General features: G+C 38.4%; 1 protein-coding gene across 7 annotated transcripts in view; it reads left to right on the top strand.

Moving 5' to 3' along the window:
• MACROD2 (mono-ADP ribosylhydrolase 2) overlaps positions 1-18,037 on the top strand; it is an 895,327-nt gene that overhangs the window by 358,693 nt on the left and 518,597 nt on the right. The gene's annotated exons all lie outside the window — the stretch shown is intronic.

The raw sequence follows: 18,037 nt of genomic DNA, 5'->3' as shown, positions 1-18,037 counted from the left end.
AATAGCACTCACTACTGCAATTCAGTGTGAATAGCTGGAGCTGGCAAACAGAAAATGGAAGAATTAAGATAATCCTAGATTTGCATTCACAAATCCACGGCAAGAGAATTTATCTTCAAAACTGTGCAATCCTGAGATGTGTGCAACCAGAGCATAAAATATATTATAAAGGTTGAAGGTATGGCAGAGTGGAGGCAAGCACTGACCAAGAATGTCAGTTTGGAGAAAATAAAACAGGGTGAAGGGAAAAATAAAAGGAATTTTGAAAGGAAACATGTTGAAGGATAAAAGCCGGCACTGGAGAGCAGTCTAATGCACTGAGGTATTGATCCAAATGCCCTATGAGCTTTGCAGAGAATGATGTGATGCTTTGCTTTCCCTGGAGGATACAGGTACGATAATTTTGGAACAATTCAGATGGAGAAAAAGATGTATCTCAAGTCTAGTAGAAAGATGAACCTTCTGTCATTTTCTAAAGCCAAGTTATTATGCATTTTACCACACTTGAAATGCAATCCTAATTTGGGAATCACTAGGATCTGGGACTACAAATCTCTCTTTCTGTGGTCATCTAAATTCTAAGAATTGTGCAGATGAATTAATGAGAAGCCCCCAAATCAGCACATACTCTCTTTCATACAAAAATATTGTAGAGAAAAGGACAGATAGAGAAATTACTATATAGAAAATAATAGAAAAATATTCTTCAAGTAAAACTGAATTCCCAATAGTTGCTGAGTATTGATATTGACTTGACAAGAGCAGAAAGGGACCATTTGCAGTGACTAGTGCATTAAGTACTTGGAGTGTGAAGTGTTTACTAAAATAACAGTAATTATTCAAACCAAGCTAATGGCAGCAAAATTGTTTAGAAGCCTGATGAACGTGATATGTTTGTTTGCTGCAGCATGAATGCTGTGGGTAAGTTGTTGTGTTTTGGTTTAGTTTGGTTTGGTTTTTTTACAAAATACTACAAAATTTTAAAGGATTGTTTATTTATTTATTTAGAATGAGCTCATACCACAACATAATCTAATCAAAAGGGAAAAATAAAAATCGTTCTTCAGCTTCTTCTATCTGTAGGCAATAGCTAACAATATATTGCAATACATTTGATTATGACATTACAGAGATTTTCTGTTTATTATAAGGGCTGCATCCATATCACTCAAATACAGCTAGAAGCCTATTAAAGAACTTTTGTGTTCTCAACTGCAAAACTAAACGGATTCTGTGCCTGCTGGCAAAGGCTGAAGTTTCCATTGACAAATGTGTACAATATGTAGAGACTTCGATTTTGTATTTTTGACAGCCAAAATGCTTTAATGTTGTAAAGAATGTATTAGAATACTGTCAAAAGGCACTTTTAATAATTACTCAACATGTTTTCTAATATTTAGTTTGTCTTTTGCCTTTTAGTATGAAAGTGAATCTCTTATCTGCCATTATTATCTCTTCAGATATACAAATGTCCTCTTTCACAGATGCACACATGTGCAATGGAACAGAGAGTTACTTAACTATAAAACTTGGAATCCAACCCCAAGCAGTAGCTGCCAAATGAGAATTGATTTTTTTTTTCAATTTATATAAAGGCAACAAACCACTAACATGCTGTCTTTAGAAGAATTTTTATTTAAAATGTTTTTGCAGTTTTAATTATTCACCTTTTCTCATGTTGTTAAACTAGTTGGCAAAAACATCCCTTGTCCAGGTATTGCAGGTATGATGTGTTGTGGGAAACAAGGTGTTTCTTCTTCTAACAACCTGCTTTGTTCTTTTTATAATTTATAGGGGAAGATATAAGGTAAGCTAATGAAATAACTTATGGATTGGCATGTCACATACAGGAGGGCACACAGCCCTCGTTGGAATGACTGTGATGAATGGTGGGCATTGGTAGATGAAGTGGTTGCTTGTGCTCAGTATGATCCATAACCTCCAGCTTCAGAAAGCATCCTTAATCATGACAGCTGTTGTAAAAGAGAGAGTCCTGTGGATGGCAGGGGAAAAAAAAAAAATCCCTGTGTTTTCTCAAAATTTCTGTTGCTGGTTCCTGAACCTCTGCAGCATTCTGCAGCTACTTCAAAGCTGGGAGCAGTAGGAACAGCTGTCTGGCATCTGTGGGATCTGCCCAGCAGGGCCAGCACTGCAGGATCATCTCACTCTTGTGTGGGTGTGAACAGAGGGGCCTCCCCTCTGCCCACCTGTTGATTTCCCAAACTGAAGGGAAATTAATTGCCTACCATTTTCCACTGCTTTTCCAGGTCTATTTGAGGCTGACTAATGGTTTCCAAATGAGTTTGAAGACAATTTCAAACAAAATAGAGAAGGAAGGAGAGGCAGGTAGGTGGGAGGAAATTGCCTGGGCCTTGTTTATTCTTGGGAGCCAGTATCAAAGCAGAGCCCACATGTGCATTGTATGAATTAGTGTAGGATTGGGCTCTCACCTAGGGATGGATCCATTGCAAACACCTCCCTTTCCAACACTGAGTTGAGACCTTTGCCTCACAACTCTGCATTTTGAGTGGGACTGCTGCAACTCAGGCCTTGGCAGAGTATTATCAGGTCCCGTGTGTGTAGGAAATTCATTCTGAATGGTTTTGCTACTGAGGGTCGCTTATTGAAAACTGGGACCTTCAGTGATCTTTGGGTCAGGTGAATAAACTGCTCTGGTTACAAGGAAGCGCCTTGTTATTGAGAAATTGACTGCTGAGTAGTAGTAATTGTATAAATTAGCATTAATTTTAAAAAACCCCATAGTATCAGGAGATTTTGCAAAACAGTTTAACAAACATTATATGCAAAAAGAATGAAGTAGTAGGCCTCAGGGGTTAGGCTGGATGAAGAAGCAAAGAAAACTATTACAATAACTGCTACCTGCAGTGACGGAAGGTGTTTCAGCAACTTGACTGTCTGAACATAAAAGGTGTGTGTCAAGATGCCAATCTAGGGGAAAGTTGCATCTCTAAGTGTTTCTGTAGTATAGATGATAATTAATCAAGATGGAGCCAGCTGGTTTGGTTTAGAACATATCCAACAAGTTGTGTATGGTAGAAGCCAACTCAGCAGAGCTCTGTTTAAAAGCAAAATCTGCCCTGTGTGAAACTCTACGTATTTTCTGTGGATGCAGTCTCTTGGTGGCAATTTATATTTTAGGAACTGACATGTTCACTTTCATTAAACTTTCCTGAAAATGGAGAGCAACTGTTTAAGACCAGAGCCGTTGACCTTATATTTCACAAGTAATAAGATTTTATTTACTGTAGTTACTGCAGGCTTACTAAAACTGGGAAAATATTTTTTAATACTTTGCCATTTCTGATACATAAATGTAGATACATACACCATTCCTGTACATTGTTTAAATGAACAACCAAAAAATAGTTAAAAAAATATGAAACTGGGCTGAAAAACATCTGAATGCACAAGTGCTGTTTTCGGTTTAGCCCAGGAATTTTCAAGCCAAAGCATGTACCAGTTTCACAGAGTTGGTTTTTTTTTTAAATTTTGGTTTGACATGCAAGTCCTTCAGGAAGCAGATGGACTTGTGGTATAAGTATCGCCTTTAGAAAAAAACAGGTTTCATTTCAGCCAAAGAGCGGTTAAACGTATTTTTCTTCTGCTGTGTATATTTTCATTTCTATGCCTGTGATTTCTGCCAGTTGTTTTGCTTACTGTATAGTAGAAGTGCTTTCACATGGAGTTTTATTTATAATTTTCCTGTGTTTGACTTTCTGAATCTTCCCAGTAAGCAGAATAAGCCCCCACATATTATTCATAATCTGAAATGATTTCTGGTTTAGGTAGGCCCCAAAAGATTTTGAAAAGCTCATTAGTATTTTGTAAGGGTTTGATTGTCTCTGGAGTTGTACTGACTTCTCTTTTTTCCTTTGGACTGTGTCATTTTGCCCAAGTTACAGATCTGAGAGAGGCTGGGTTGGGCTTCCAGATGAGAAGCTGCTGGGTTTTTTAATTTGGTTTTCATAGTTTTTTGTTTTGTTATCTGAAACAGTACGGAGAATGAGGAAGTATATCCAATTAACTAATAAAGTAGTTTGCAATGAAGATACTTCAGTTTTGGTTTTTTTCAATCATCTGAAATGTCACAGGCAATTACAAGGAATTACTTTTCTTACTGGGGTGCTTCAGCTGGGGACCTGCACATCAAACTGTGGAGTAGGGATTTTGGCTGTGTCCTACACGAGGCTACAGGATATGTGGAATTCCCCATCTTGCTGTTGTTTCTGGCATTCATTTTCTAGAACAAAGCAAAGGGGCTATATTTACTTCGACATCCATGGCCGATCAAATAACTCTCATGACTGTGACTGATCAAATAACTCCAGCAGCTATGCACTGCGGCCCTGTCAGAAGGGGAGGAATTCAGAGAGGGGAAAGGCTTCATTGGCAAAAGCGTACAGAAGGGGTTGGGAGAGGTAGGCTGAGGTGGAAGAAAGCAAATGAGTCCTTTTTGATAACGAACTGTCCCATTTGAGTGTATCAGCAGCATCATGGAGGAGGGGGTGAAATAGATATTCCATGAGTTACAATAAATAGCAAATAGATTGGTTAGGTCAAAAAATGATTTGCTTTTCCTCCGTGATGAAAACTGACCCTGGAAGATGCTGGCAGATCTGCTTGGTTGCTGTGTATCTTTCTTTCCTGCTGCTGCATTCAAAGTACACAGAGAATAATTTACTGCAAGTTTCAGTACCGATAATTTACCTAACCCTGTCAACATTAAGTGAGAACAGAGAGAAAATACAATTTTGTTTTGATCTTTCCATGACCTGGCTGCTTGAGGACATAAAAATATGTACTGTGATTATTATGGTTTTTTATTAGTTAGTTGGTTTATTTGATATCCCTTTAAACAAGGGACTGTGGCATGACAGTATTCTGAATTCCTAAAACATGCTTACCTTCCATTCTTTTTTAAATCAGAAAATTGTTGTTCTGTATAACAAAATGACTAAAGCTGACAGTTTGATGGTGAAGTAAAGGCAATTGGCTTAAAGAAGTTCTTTATATACTTATGGAAAACCCCAGAGAATGGCTGATTTATACCTCACTCAAATCACTTGCTGATAATTTAGGTATCTCTGTCTTCTGGAAGTGTCAGGCTTGTGCTTCAACATGCAAAGTGACAGCTAAATTTTAACTCAATTCCATTTAATTTCCTGAATGGATTCTTAATTACTTGCCAAAACAATATTGATGTTAGATTATGGACTAATTCTAGTCCTTCTCTGATGTACAGATTTTTAGCAAATAGGCAGGAGGTCTAAGGATGAAATATTTTAATATTTTGCGTTGCCTCGTTCTCCCTCGTTGGCACATAAGTATATGCTCCCTCTCTTGATGGTGAGCTGGAAGTAACACTTTTCAAAATAACTTGACAAAGATGCTTTAAAAACTGCCACTTCCTTATGATAATGTAATTATTCCTTATTTCTTCAGACTATCAGCTTCTCATGAACATTTTTATCTATTGCTTTTGGAAGCATAATATTACTGAAAGGTAACAGTGTAAGAAAAATCTAGTGGTAGTTGGTTACAAATGCAGTTTTTGGTCTTACAAATACACAGTTTTTGAAATTGAAAAGCAGTATTAAAATCTGACCCAAGTGCTGATTTTGCATATAAACTGTCAAATATTCACTTACCTATATAAACTTAATTTCCTACATGTTAATGAATTGCATATTAATGAATATGAATAGCAACAGGCTAGATTGTAATTTCCCAAGACTTAATACTATGCTTCATAAATTGTGCTTCAAGAAAATAGGCTTTTATTATAATTTTTTTTTTTGTGGACAGTTTCACTTTCTCTGGAAGGCCTAGGAGAGAATTTTAGACTATTAAAGTAGAGTTTCAATAAAAAAGTACAGATATGTTTAACATGACTTAAATGTTGTGGGTTTAATTGGATTTTTAAAATGATTTCAGGTTAATTATGTGTAACAGAACTTGATAGTGGCAAGACTTAGACAGGTAACCATTCTGATGAGGTAGTTCTCTTCAAGAATACTATTTATTTTAATGCTATTCTTTCCTTCAGTGACAATATCTACGGCTATAAGAATGTGTATTTTAGAATTTCATCCAACTTGAAAGACATGATGTTATGTGGAGCCTCTCTCAGTGTTTGCTACCTTCCTGTCAGGATGAACTGGAGATCCTCTTTGGATTCCAGAGCTTGAGCTGGCAGCCATGGGTTCCTGAGGCACCTTTACCATGCGAAGTTTTGTGATGTTGGCTTTTTATTCTTTTATACGTATGTGAAGCCTGGTTGGTTAGTGTTAGTGAAATATTTGCAAAATTCCATTCTAGTTTCTAGGACAAGAGCATTATTTTAGTGACTTTTTTAAGCACATGCCTCCATATTTGGGTTTACCTGTCTACACTCACAAACACCATGTGTATCATTCACATTACACTCCATATAGAGTTATCTATATTTTTAACATCAAAACAGTGATGGCCCTAAAATATGTATTTTTTCCATAATATTGACAGTTTTAATTTATGGACAGACACTTGCAGATGGAAAGGAAAAAGGGACACGTTCAGAAAATAGTAATGTCACAGTAGTACAATCTCCACATAGGATGTAATACTGTATATACTGCATTGTAAATATTCCCCTCCAAGGAGAATGGGATGTCTGTAGGCATGTGCCTAAAACTTTTGTTAATTGTTAATGTCTAGAGTCACTGAATATTGTTGTAAAGACATTTTTTTAAATCTCCAGTAATGGAAGAGTCAGCTGAAAATAGCTGTGTGACATGCCTGAAACAGATTCAGACATCTCTGCCGAGCACAAGGGAAGACCTGAATACCAGGATTACAGATCCCACAAATCCCCTGCTCAGTTTTACAGAAGGATCAGGCAGTTTATGTATGCAGTTAATCTATTTTCACTTCAGTGGAGTGATTTGCAGCTGCAGCCCACTTCATTGGCAGATCAGAAGCTACACTGTAATATCTGTTTGGCCTGTACCATTTTTCTTGGAAGGCTAATTGTTTCACTTATGGCATGTTTTATTTTCTCAGGGTATGCTTAGAAATAAACAGAGCTCAGGCAACCTAAACCTTCCTCCCCCGCGGTAACTCGCCCATGTCTGTGGCAATTGAAGAGCAATTGGAGGAGCCCAGGCATTGCAAATTTATCTCACTGGGCTGTGCCTGGGTGGTCTGTCCACACATCTTGTGGGGACACTTCCACAGATCCTGTTCAGATGTTTACTACAGCTGGTGCTTGAAAACCCTTTGGTTCACCCCAGCTGGAGATGCTGTCGGCAGGACAGGCAGGTGAGGCAGGTTTTCCAACTTGTCATTATTTCCAACTTGTCTTAACTCCAAAGTTACGATGATAACAGCCTCCAAAGCCACAGTGCCTCTTCAGGCCTTCAGTCTTTTATTTATTTTCAAAACATCCCTCTCAAGCTGTGTTATTTCATTTCACAAAGAGCAGTTTCCTTTACTGCTGTCAAGTGTTTGCACGTATCAAGGGCCAAGTCTGTCTGGAAGTCTGGCTCTACATTTTAGGGAAAACAAACTCAGAGCCTGGCTGCTGGTATGCAGCACCTACAGTAGCTGAGCCATCATTTGGGAAACATGTTCTGTAAAGTTTCATAAAATTGCAGACACTCTGATGTTTTGCTGAGCTAGGAGGAGGTTTGTTGGTGAGATCAATGAACTCTCAAGTTCTCAAGTCATCAAATGACTTGAAAATGAGAAGGTAGTTCTTTTCTGACAAAAAAAATGTTCAAATATATCAAAGTATGAAGTGATTTGAGCTCATAGAATTGGAAGTCCTCTTGGCATCCGTATCACTTTGGGAGGTGGGACCAAGTTATCTAGGCTGTTAGGAAAATTCCACATCAAAGCTTCAGTGTACCTATACAGACCTCTGGTGCATGAAGACCAGGATGGGAAGGCATACACTTGTCTGTTTTCTGCCAGGAAACAGAGCGTCCCCTGCCATGAGCCAGTGCGTACCTGATGGTGATGAGAACTTCTGCATACAAACACGGTGCCTGACGAGCAGGGCTCAGCCAGTGTTTATTTATTTGGGTGCAGATTTTCATCACATCAGCCTTTCAATATTTGCATATGCAAATAGGAGATCTGAAGGGTAACAGCTGTGAAAATACTTGCTTATGACCTACCTTACGTACACTATAGGCAACCTTGAGATGTGAATTTTATGCGGGTTAAAAAAATTACAAGCACATGTACGTAGGCACACCATCAAGTTTCCTGCTTTGCTGTGTGTATTTTGGACTTCATTAGCTTCCATCCACAAGTAATTAGATGTACAGTCCAGAAATACTTAAGAGTGCTCCATTTCTTCTCCTATCACTTTGGATTCCAATCAACTAGCTTGGAGCTCGGCATTTAGTGCAAGCTCCTGCAATTAAGCCCTTCCCCATGGCATTTTACCACACGGTGTCATGCTACAGCGCTGTTTACTTAATCGCCTTACTTTGCTAGATGGCAAGTGTTTCATTAGGAACTGTTAGGAATGTGCTGTAATGCAACATAATCTAATGAGGGCTTGTCTCTAGTCAGGACACGTTTGCATTACTGGTTGATGTGATTATGTAGGTAAAGCTTCAGTATAAACTGGACTAGGGAGTCTTTTGCACACACATTTAAAAATAGAATTATGTTATTGCTAAATGAGTACCTGCAAGGCTTGGTACAGTTCATTTCATAGCTCAGCTGTGAAATACACAAAATGCTTTTCCTTTAAAAAGTTCAGACAATTAATTTAATACGTAAACAGTAATTCTTTGGAGAGATACCACGGCTGTGTAATATTAGTGTCATTCTTGTTTTATTGTGACAAACTTAAATTTAGCATCGTGTCATAAAGACATGATGCATGCTTTCAGTTTGAACTATAAAAGTAAGTCGAAACATTGCCTTCCAGATATTTGAACTGAGTCCTCATCTTTGATTTTGCTAAGAGAAAAGTTAGTGGTGGAAGTTGGTTTCAAGGATGTGATTCAAATTCATTCGCTGGCAAGAGCCTCAGTTCAGGGTGTAATGTAGAGTTTGGCACTGCTTACAAAGGTGAAGTGTAATTATTAACCAAATGGCATTGAAGTGGCACCTATGCTAAAGACTAAGCACGTGCTGAATTATTTGGATAAAGATAACCTGTGCTTTCAGTGTTACTCGATGGGAAAAGGCTGTGACTTCCTATAGGGACCACAGGAATGTTCAGCTTCATTTACCCACTGTGCCTCCTTCACCTCCTTTTCCAGACTTTATGTAAATCTCTGAGCCAGATTTACTGTATCTTAATAAGAATGAAATGCAGATTTCTAGGAGACTAGGATACTTGCAAATGGGCAACTTAATATTTGGAAATGTTTTTACATCTTATTAATTAAATGTTGTCAAGAAACAGAATTTTGCAATTTTTTTTCTCCTTTCTCTCACTTCTCGGGATTTTTGGTCTCTATTTTGCTCTTTTTCACCTTTTCTGCTGTCTTTGCATTTGCTTCCTTGATTGCATGCATTTTGTAACTGTAACATGTTGAGCAGTGAATCTCCTTTTGCACTATTTTCACCCCATTCTGCAGTTGATTTACACCTTGGTGTACAACCCCGTGTTACCAGACTCCAATGTGCAGCAGACTTGGCTTCGCTCATGACAAAGAGCTTGGGAAGGACATGGACTACCACTTCAGCGAGTTGCCTTTGTGTGCAAAGATCACACAAGTCACTGTCAAATGGACCTGGCAAATCCATTTCTGCCTGCAGCATGCAGAGCTCTGAGAGGTGAGCTGCAGAGGAACCCAAGTAAGACATGAAGGCCAGAGTATTCATCATTTAGGACACATTTTAGCACTGCTTTGTGCCCTTATTTTTAATAGAAAAAGGAAAGGAAACAAAAAAACCCTTCACAAAACCCCAACTCCCAAGCCTTTACCTCCCTCTGCCTGAGAGCTGCTAGCTTATTTTCTAGAATATATGAAGTCTTTGGTGCTAAACTTCCTTTTAGATGAAACTTTGAAGGGCCTTTACAAGATGCGTGCAGAAATTATTGTTAGCAACAGATGTTTAAGCTTCTCCTAAATGAAGCATTCTTTAGCCAGATGATGTAGCTTGTTACGCTGAAATATTGATCTAGAAACATGAATTTCTAATCTGTTCCTGAGGCTGCCATTGCTGGATTCCAGATGTGGAAGATAATGTGTTAAAACAGCGCTGCTTCTTTTCCATCCCGCAGTTTCAGTTCTTTCTCTTTTGTACTCCATCTCCTCCTCTAAGATATGATTTATGGATTCTTGAACATCATCAGAAGCAAGTAATGCCCTTCCCAGCACCCTAATATTAATATGATTGTATTTATGCTCAAGATTAACAGTTTTTTTGCAATTTGAACTCAACCTTTTGCTGTGCCCCTACACTTCAACTAACAGGTGCCTTTAGGACTTTTGCCATAGTAATGCTTTTGAACATCAATTAAAAAAAATTGGTATAGTCTGATTTAATAAGTATCAGAAGCATCAAAAGCAGGTATTTTGCAGTTTTCCCAGGTGCAGGTTCTCCCAAACCTGGGGACAAGTTGTTCTTTGCATGTATTTGATGGCAATTTACTTTACAGACTGTATTAAAATTATGAGCAATTAATAATTACTATGAGGTATCAGAAATACATATATTTAATAATAACTTTATCAGATTCCAGTCTATTAGCATTTATTACTTAGAAGATTTTCTCATAAACAATGGAAATATATGGCTTGCATAGCATAATTATAGGCTATGGTTTCCTTCTTCTGATGCTGTTCTTGGGATTGGTTAGTAGGAAATCAGATGTATCTCCACTCCAAGGACACCTTTGTGCTTCTGTACAAGTATGCACACAGGTAAAGCAGGATTTGAGAGCTGTTTGTATTTGTTTCCAGCCCGTCTTGTAGGATGTTGTATAGACTAAGGGAGTACACGATACATTTTTTTAACATACAGTTTTAAAATGTGAGGTAACTGCCTGTCCTTTCGTTTCTTCCCAGCTCTTCCTGGAAAAAAACAAACCTGTAAGAAACAGGTAGGAGAAGTAGTCATTTGAGTTTCATACTGTGGTATGGATGGCCTTAAAAGGATTTTATAAATTTATGGCCTCTATCATCAAAAGTTCTGCTCTTTCATAGCATTACAATGGGTTGACTGCCGAGTTCTGTGTTACTGTGCTCTACTTGAGCTGTTTGGAATATTACTTTGAGAACTGGAAGGACTCTGGGGTGCTAAAACTGATTATGAGATTTTTCTTTGCTTGACAAGATGAGCAGGTCCACGTGAAGTATAAGGCAGTTATGTGGATTGACGGCAGACGGGTTTCAATCACAGAATCATGTTGTGATTTGCTCATCTTTGAGGTGGGATGCCAGTGGAATTGAGTTTCAAGAGGATAATTGCAGCCCAAATTCTCAGTTCAAGTTTCATGCCTTTTTTTTTTAAATTATTCTTAAAAAGATTTCTTGCAGTGACTCTGTGTATTCTGGGAGTTCTTCAGAAACTTTGTTTATAATTTGAGTTTCTGAAAATCAGAGTAAAAAGTGGTATATTGAGCAAAAACTCCCAACTGTCCAAAAATCTTCATTTTAGAATCTAAATAATCAAGGATCCCTAGTCCTTTTCAGTAAATATTTCCATCTATAAGTGAGTATTATCCTTCAGCATGCATTTCGCAGTGGTTTTGTGTGCTGATGCCTCTGCTGGGTAGGAGTCTCTGCAGCCTGGTTAAGTGATCCTGGCTTGTTACTTTCTACCCCAGAGATAACCTTCCCTGCTCAAGTACCTGACCCTCTTAAAAATCAGGAATTAATTCTATGAATGAGGACTGTTTTGAGTGGTGAAATAATCCTTTTGACTGAGCAGGATAAGCCCAGAGACCAGACAGAGCCGTTTTAGGAAATTACAGTAACACTTTTCCTAATAATTGCACAACTTTCCCAACTCCCCATGGATCATGATACAATTTATTGGGCTCTGCCCACAGAGGCTGGGTGAGGGCTGTGGCTTTTTAAATCTACTTTCTTGGGAACCACTTGCTGCAGTTCCTGATTTTCATTTGTACACTGGAAAGTCTCAGTTCAGGCTCCTGTTGCTTGAGTTGTCCCTCTTCCCAGCCCCTTTATACTTCCAAGCTGAGTCAGTCGAGTCAAACTGCTTCTCTGCTCATCAGGCTGGTCTCCTGCTCAGCCCCAAAATCCATCTCCTCTCACAGCAGGTTTGTCCCTTGCAAACCTCCTCAGAAGACTTTCTGATGTGATGGGAATACTCCACTAACACCCAGAAGTTTTGGAAAAACTGATGCCTTCCTCTGAAGTCCCTGGTAGCTGACATCCCAACGCTGCTCTCTGGGGCTGCTGTTTATCCCGCCCTGTTTTCTGGTGTTGCACAACAGTACAAATCATTTCACGAGGTGGGGGCTCTGTGTGAAGGTGCTCGTCACCCTTGCAAGGTGACACATGATTCTTTAGATTTTGAGACTGTAATAGACAGTTCTGTAATTTTAAGATATTCCTGTTACTTTTGTTAGTTGTAATCATTCTTTTGTACAATTCTGGGCTTTCTCTACTTATTCCTTCTTCTGAAATTATACCATGCCTGAGTTGTAGGAAGCTGAGTTTTAGCTCTGAAATGATGCTGGTGTGATTCAGCCGTGTTCCATATGAGCTGATAGATTTTGTTATGCTAAAGTTCACTTTTGGTCTGGAAACCAAACTCCCAAGATGCCAGTGGAGAAATTTAAATTCCTTGAAAAGAATTTTGTTTCCATGTTCCCTAAACCAGTGAGATAGGAGTCTGGCATACTATATTCAATAGACTCAGAAATTTTTGGTAGTTGTGTACAATAATGGGATGGAAGCACAGAATCAGGGGAAAATAATGTAGCTTTTCATCACTTCTAAATAATCTAGAGACTGTGGACATTAACCCTGGGTCAAAATTCAACTGAAGTGTACCAGTCAAGATCCAGTTTAAGTGATTTTGATGTTTTTCTTTCAGATTCATTGGTTGGCAGTGGGTAATTCTTTAATACATAGCAGTTGTTTCCATTTTTAATGTTAGTTACTGGAAAATTTATGATGTATTTGTAGTTCTCTGCAAATACTCGAGTGCTCCTCTGGAAGAAGGTATGCAATAAATAATGTTGCTTCATACACAGAGTGGACATGAAATCATTTATTAGTATAATAAGAAAACCTTGAACTAAAGTCCCTGTGGATTTTCTAAAAGTGTTTTTACTAGATTTTGCAGTTATGTTCTTTAATGGAAAACTTTCCCTCCTGCTAGTGTACATTCAGTAGTGTCTGAAAATTAGCATATGGCAAAATATCTGCTGTAACTACAAAACTGAGATATTCAAAAGACAGAAAGTTTATCTCTATTAAATCATTATGCTTTAATCTAAAGTATTTACATGCCTTTTAAGAATACTGACAAATCAGAGTGTCTGACAGTGTATAGTGGTACTTGCATTAGCTTAAGTTTGCAAATACCAAAATCAAGAAACAAGGAGTGCGGTGTTTTGGGGGTCCAGTGATTTCTTTGAATTACTTCAAACTCATGGTTTCTCTGAAAATGGGTTGTTGGTTTTATTTCTCAGGGCTACTGTTACATAAACCGCACCCCCCCCCCCCCCCCCCCCCCCCCCAACTTAGTACTATAGTTTTCTCCTTAAGTAGGCTTAAAGCACACATGGAAGCTTTAACATCTAAACCGATACATATTCAGCAAGGACTGAGTGCAAGACTGACAGTGCCAAAGCCTCTGAGCTGGAGGAGTGACTTCATTACCTGGCGTCACCAGCAGCCTTTTATGATCTTCTTAGGCCTCATCCCGGTGAGGGCTAATTCCATACACCCAGACTCATCCCTGCAGCCCCTTTTAGCTTAGTAACAATTCCCTGCATGGGAAAGCACAGTCCTAAGCCTTTTTCTTTCAGAGACATACTCATGCTCTGAAAAGTGAATGTAGGGGATGTAATCATAGATGTGAAGCTTTTGCATTTCATTTGTCTCAGTGACGCAGATTAAATGTCATGTGCACAAATAAAAATATTTGTCTGTAGCTGGCTATTCTTCCAAGAGTGACAGAGTCAGGGCTTTGTCCTTTCTAACCAGGTAAATATCATCTCCCTCTCTGGCCTCAGACTAAATTCTGGAGGCACGTGCAGGAGATCTCAAGATAGGAGGAACTATCTTCAGCTTGTCAGCCTTCAGGATAAAATTGCACTTAGAAAATTCTGAAAACTGAGAATCAAATTGGTGTTTCTTCTTTGATTTGTAGGGTAGAAATCCTGTGTCCCTTAGGGAGAACCTAGCCTCAGAAGAGGTGCACGTAACAATTTCTCCCTGGTCTGCAGTGGTGCAAGGCTGGTATTGGATTCTGTCCCTGCATCCCTATATAAAAATACCTTATCAGAAGTGATCAGAATTAGATCAGATTCTTTGTCTGTGAGGGTGACATGTCAGAAGATGTTAAATTCCCAGTGAAATAACTTGTATATCAAGCAGTGAGATATGCCTGCATAGATTCTTGTGTACAGTGCGAACACCCACGGATCTGCTTTTATTGCCTTCTTTCCTCCAGTTGAGATCCTGTGAAATCCCACTCAGAGGGGGGCAGATTTTATGACTGGATTGTATTTTATTGCTTCTGCTTGTGCATTTACTCCATATATTTTTGAACTCCCTATGTATGTCTGTATACAGTGTTAGAAATTTGGGAATAAATTTACAACTAATCTTCAAGAAATCATTGCAGTGCAATGATTTCCTTCAGGAAGGCTTTTTGGTCCTGTCTTTGCTTTTATCAAAATGTGGAAATAGGCTGAAATACTTAAGAGAAAATATGAGAGAAATTTATCTTGCACTTAGTGTAGATTTTAAGCTGTGGTTAACAAAACGTTAGTGCCTTATGCAGCACAGCAGCTCCTCCAGCCATACACATTCACTCTTGGGAGACATTACACCCTGAAGGACTTTGTTGTTGTTGTTGTTTTTACTTCAGTGTCTTTTAGTCCCCTCTTTGTTCTGCAAATGTGAAGTGTGGTATGTTTCAATTCCTTTGCTCCCTGGAAATGTTAAAGCCATTTGCTGTTCTAACTGATCCCTGCTTGGAGTGTTTCATTACTGACGCAATCTCGAGGTGAGCATTATAAAGTGAAGTATTATTCTTGATCTCACTGTGAAGCGGTAGGGAGTCAAACTGCAGGCAGCCAATGTCAAAATCGCCTTTTCTAAAGGATTCTTTTTTTTTTTTAGAGTGAGGGTGAAGTGCATTTAAGGCTGTGTTTGCTGATCTTGAAGCTTGGGATGTAACAAGTAAAATGACAGAGAAAAATATGACCTTGCAAAGAATGAGAGGAATAAAATCTACATGAGCTTTGGGAATAATGGAAATGAGGCACAGCCCAAATGAATGAGACCTTTAAAGGTTGCCTTTCCCTTCAAAAAAGGTTTTTGATACAATACGAAGCTTCTAACAAACCATTAAGAAAAGACAATTATAGTACTATCCATAGGGTTCAGAATTCAAGGTGTTCAGACTGGCTGCAGTTTGACAGCCATAGAAATCGTTTCCCATTTAATCTATTTAACAAGAATGAAAGAGTGTTTTCGTGCTCTTAGTATGTAGAATATTTAGTCATTAATTTGGTTTTATACTGTTTTCACTGCTGAGATTTGAGCATATTGTGGAAAATTAATTATCTTAATGCATACCATACTTACGAAGTATTGATTTGCCTTTTCCAGTTACAGAAAATTGTACCTTTCTTCCCTCTTAAATTGAATTTATTTCTTCAGAGGAGTTAGACTGGAAAATACTGCATGAAAAGCCAGGATTTTGAAAAGTGAGGTGTATTGAGTGGATCTTTTGAAACAAATTTGAAATATTTTGGGCGGCTTTCTTTCACTGCCCCTCTTGTAATGTATCAGTCCCCAAAGAAATTATGCAGTGCATCTTCAGCCATTAAAGAATGAGATGATGATGGTTATTATTATTATTATTATTATTATTATTATATCACATCCAAAGCTTCTTCCTCTGTTCCTGCCTTCATGTAACTGAACTGATGGGTTTTTTATATTCATTCTAGAGTGGCTGGTTTTGGAAAAGTGACAGAGAGATGGGAGTGGGAAGGAAGTTGGTTGGTTTGGTACATGGGGTTTGTTCTAGTTGGGTTTGTTTTCATTTTGTTTTGTTTTGTTTTCTTGGAACAAAATCTGTAGCTTTAGGAACAATGGAAAAAGAAAAGATGCATGTTCACTTGAATTTTCCTGTGGATTTTTGCTTTCTATGCCAAATGCCCCTCAACACCTCTTGTGACTGGCACCCGTTGCACACTGGTGCTCTTCTTGCACATCCTCTTGTTACTACACTGTGTGTAATGAACCCTCTCCCTCTGTTGCTGTGCCATGCTTTTCCTTTCTCCTGTTCTACCAGATTTCACTCGTGATTTCTGTAGCTAACATATGAATGCTCAGAATTTCAAAACAGCCCACAGCTGCAATTAGCCATTTGTCAAGGTGTGCATGAACCAACGGGCCTGCTCACTGCAGTTACATCCTTCACTTGATCTGCTGACACACAGCAAAATTATCCTCTTAGCTCAGTGAATGAGAAAAGTCCCACATCAACAGACGCTAGTCTGGGTAATACATAAAAAACCCATTGTGTGCATTCACCCTTCCCCCTCAATGTAGAGTTGTTTTCCCCTTTCATCTCAGTGTTTCTAAAGGCAGTAAAAGCTTTGTCCACCAGCAGTTATAAATATCTGCTGTGCCACACCTCCAGTTCAATGCTATTATACTTCGGCTTGTATGGCTGGAACCCCACGAGGCATTTTCAAGTATCTTCTCCATCTAGCTCAAGCAGTTCTCATCACTCCAGAAATGTCTTTCTTTAGCTTATAGGACAGAAGAATGAGCTCCCTTCAGAGCTTAATAGACCTCTGCTTCACACAGCAGCTGAAGGGGTGCTGAGGTAGTGTAATGAGAGCACAGGCAATCCAAGTTGGAAGTAAAATACATTTTCTCTGTGATGTGCTCAACCTTTTCTTCCCTGGGGCTTAAAAACTGAAATAGACTCTTTAATTTAGCGTTCTCCTCCTGTACACTGAAATGCCGCTAATGATTGGAGAGAGTTAACAAGAGGGTAGCAAAAATGATGTGTCAGATATGTCTGAAACCATAAAAATTCTAGAGGCAAAACAATTTGAGTCATGTCAATGGATTTTGAAAATACCATTTTCTCTCTACTGGAGGACAAGGAAGAGAACATACAGAGTTCATTTGTGTCACAGTATTTTTACAAACTCCTCATTTTAAATCAAACTTGAATTAAAGATTGGTTTAACCACAGTTAGAGTGCTATTACCCTTATTTCTTTAGAATAGCAAAATAGATTAATTTTCAAGTTTAAAAAGAAAAAAACCTAAAGCACTTCAAAACAGAGATATATTTTGTTGGGTTTGTTTGGTTTTTTTTTTCAGTAGAAGCAATGCTCTTGGGAGAAGGGCTGGGATTTGTGATTCACCAGTTCAGTTGTTCTTACAAATGTGTCATGTGTGTCAGTTTTTCTGGTTTTTTTCTTTTTCTTTTGTTTCCATGAGCTTTTACTGGGCAAACTTGCTGTGCGTCATGAGCACAAGGTTTCAAGGAGATCAATATCCGTTTCCAGAAACATGGCAATTTGTTATGATTTGAGATTCATAAAGGTGGCTATTTACACCATCTAAAAATGTTGAATAGGTCATCTATTATTTGACCTGTCTAATTTTTTTAAAGTGCTATAAGGAAGTTCATTTATTCAGTAAGATAGTTGCTTTTCATGAAACTTTAACATCTCTTTCCAAATGATATCTTCAGCTCTGTAGCAACACTTAAATCTACTTTGGAGTTGGAAGCTACTGCATGTTAGCAATGGCATACAATGCAATTCTAAGCTGTTCATGTGTATTTAAAATAAGATTGATTTACACTCGCTTCTTTTCCAG

Source organism: Corvus hawaiiensis, chromosome 3 (genome assembly GCF_020740725.1).
Source record: "Corvus hawaiiensis isolate bCorHaw1 chromosome 3, bCorHaw1.pri.cur, whole genome shotgun sequence".
Classification (NCBI taxonomy): Eukaryota; Metazoa; Chordata; class Aves; order Passeriformes; family Corvidae; genus Corvus; species Corvus hawaiiensis.
This window is presented reverse-complemented; position numbering and strand designations above follow the sequence as displayed.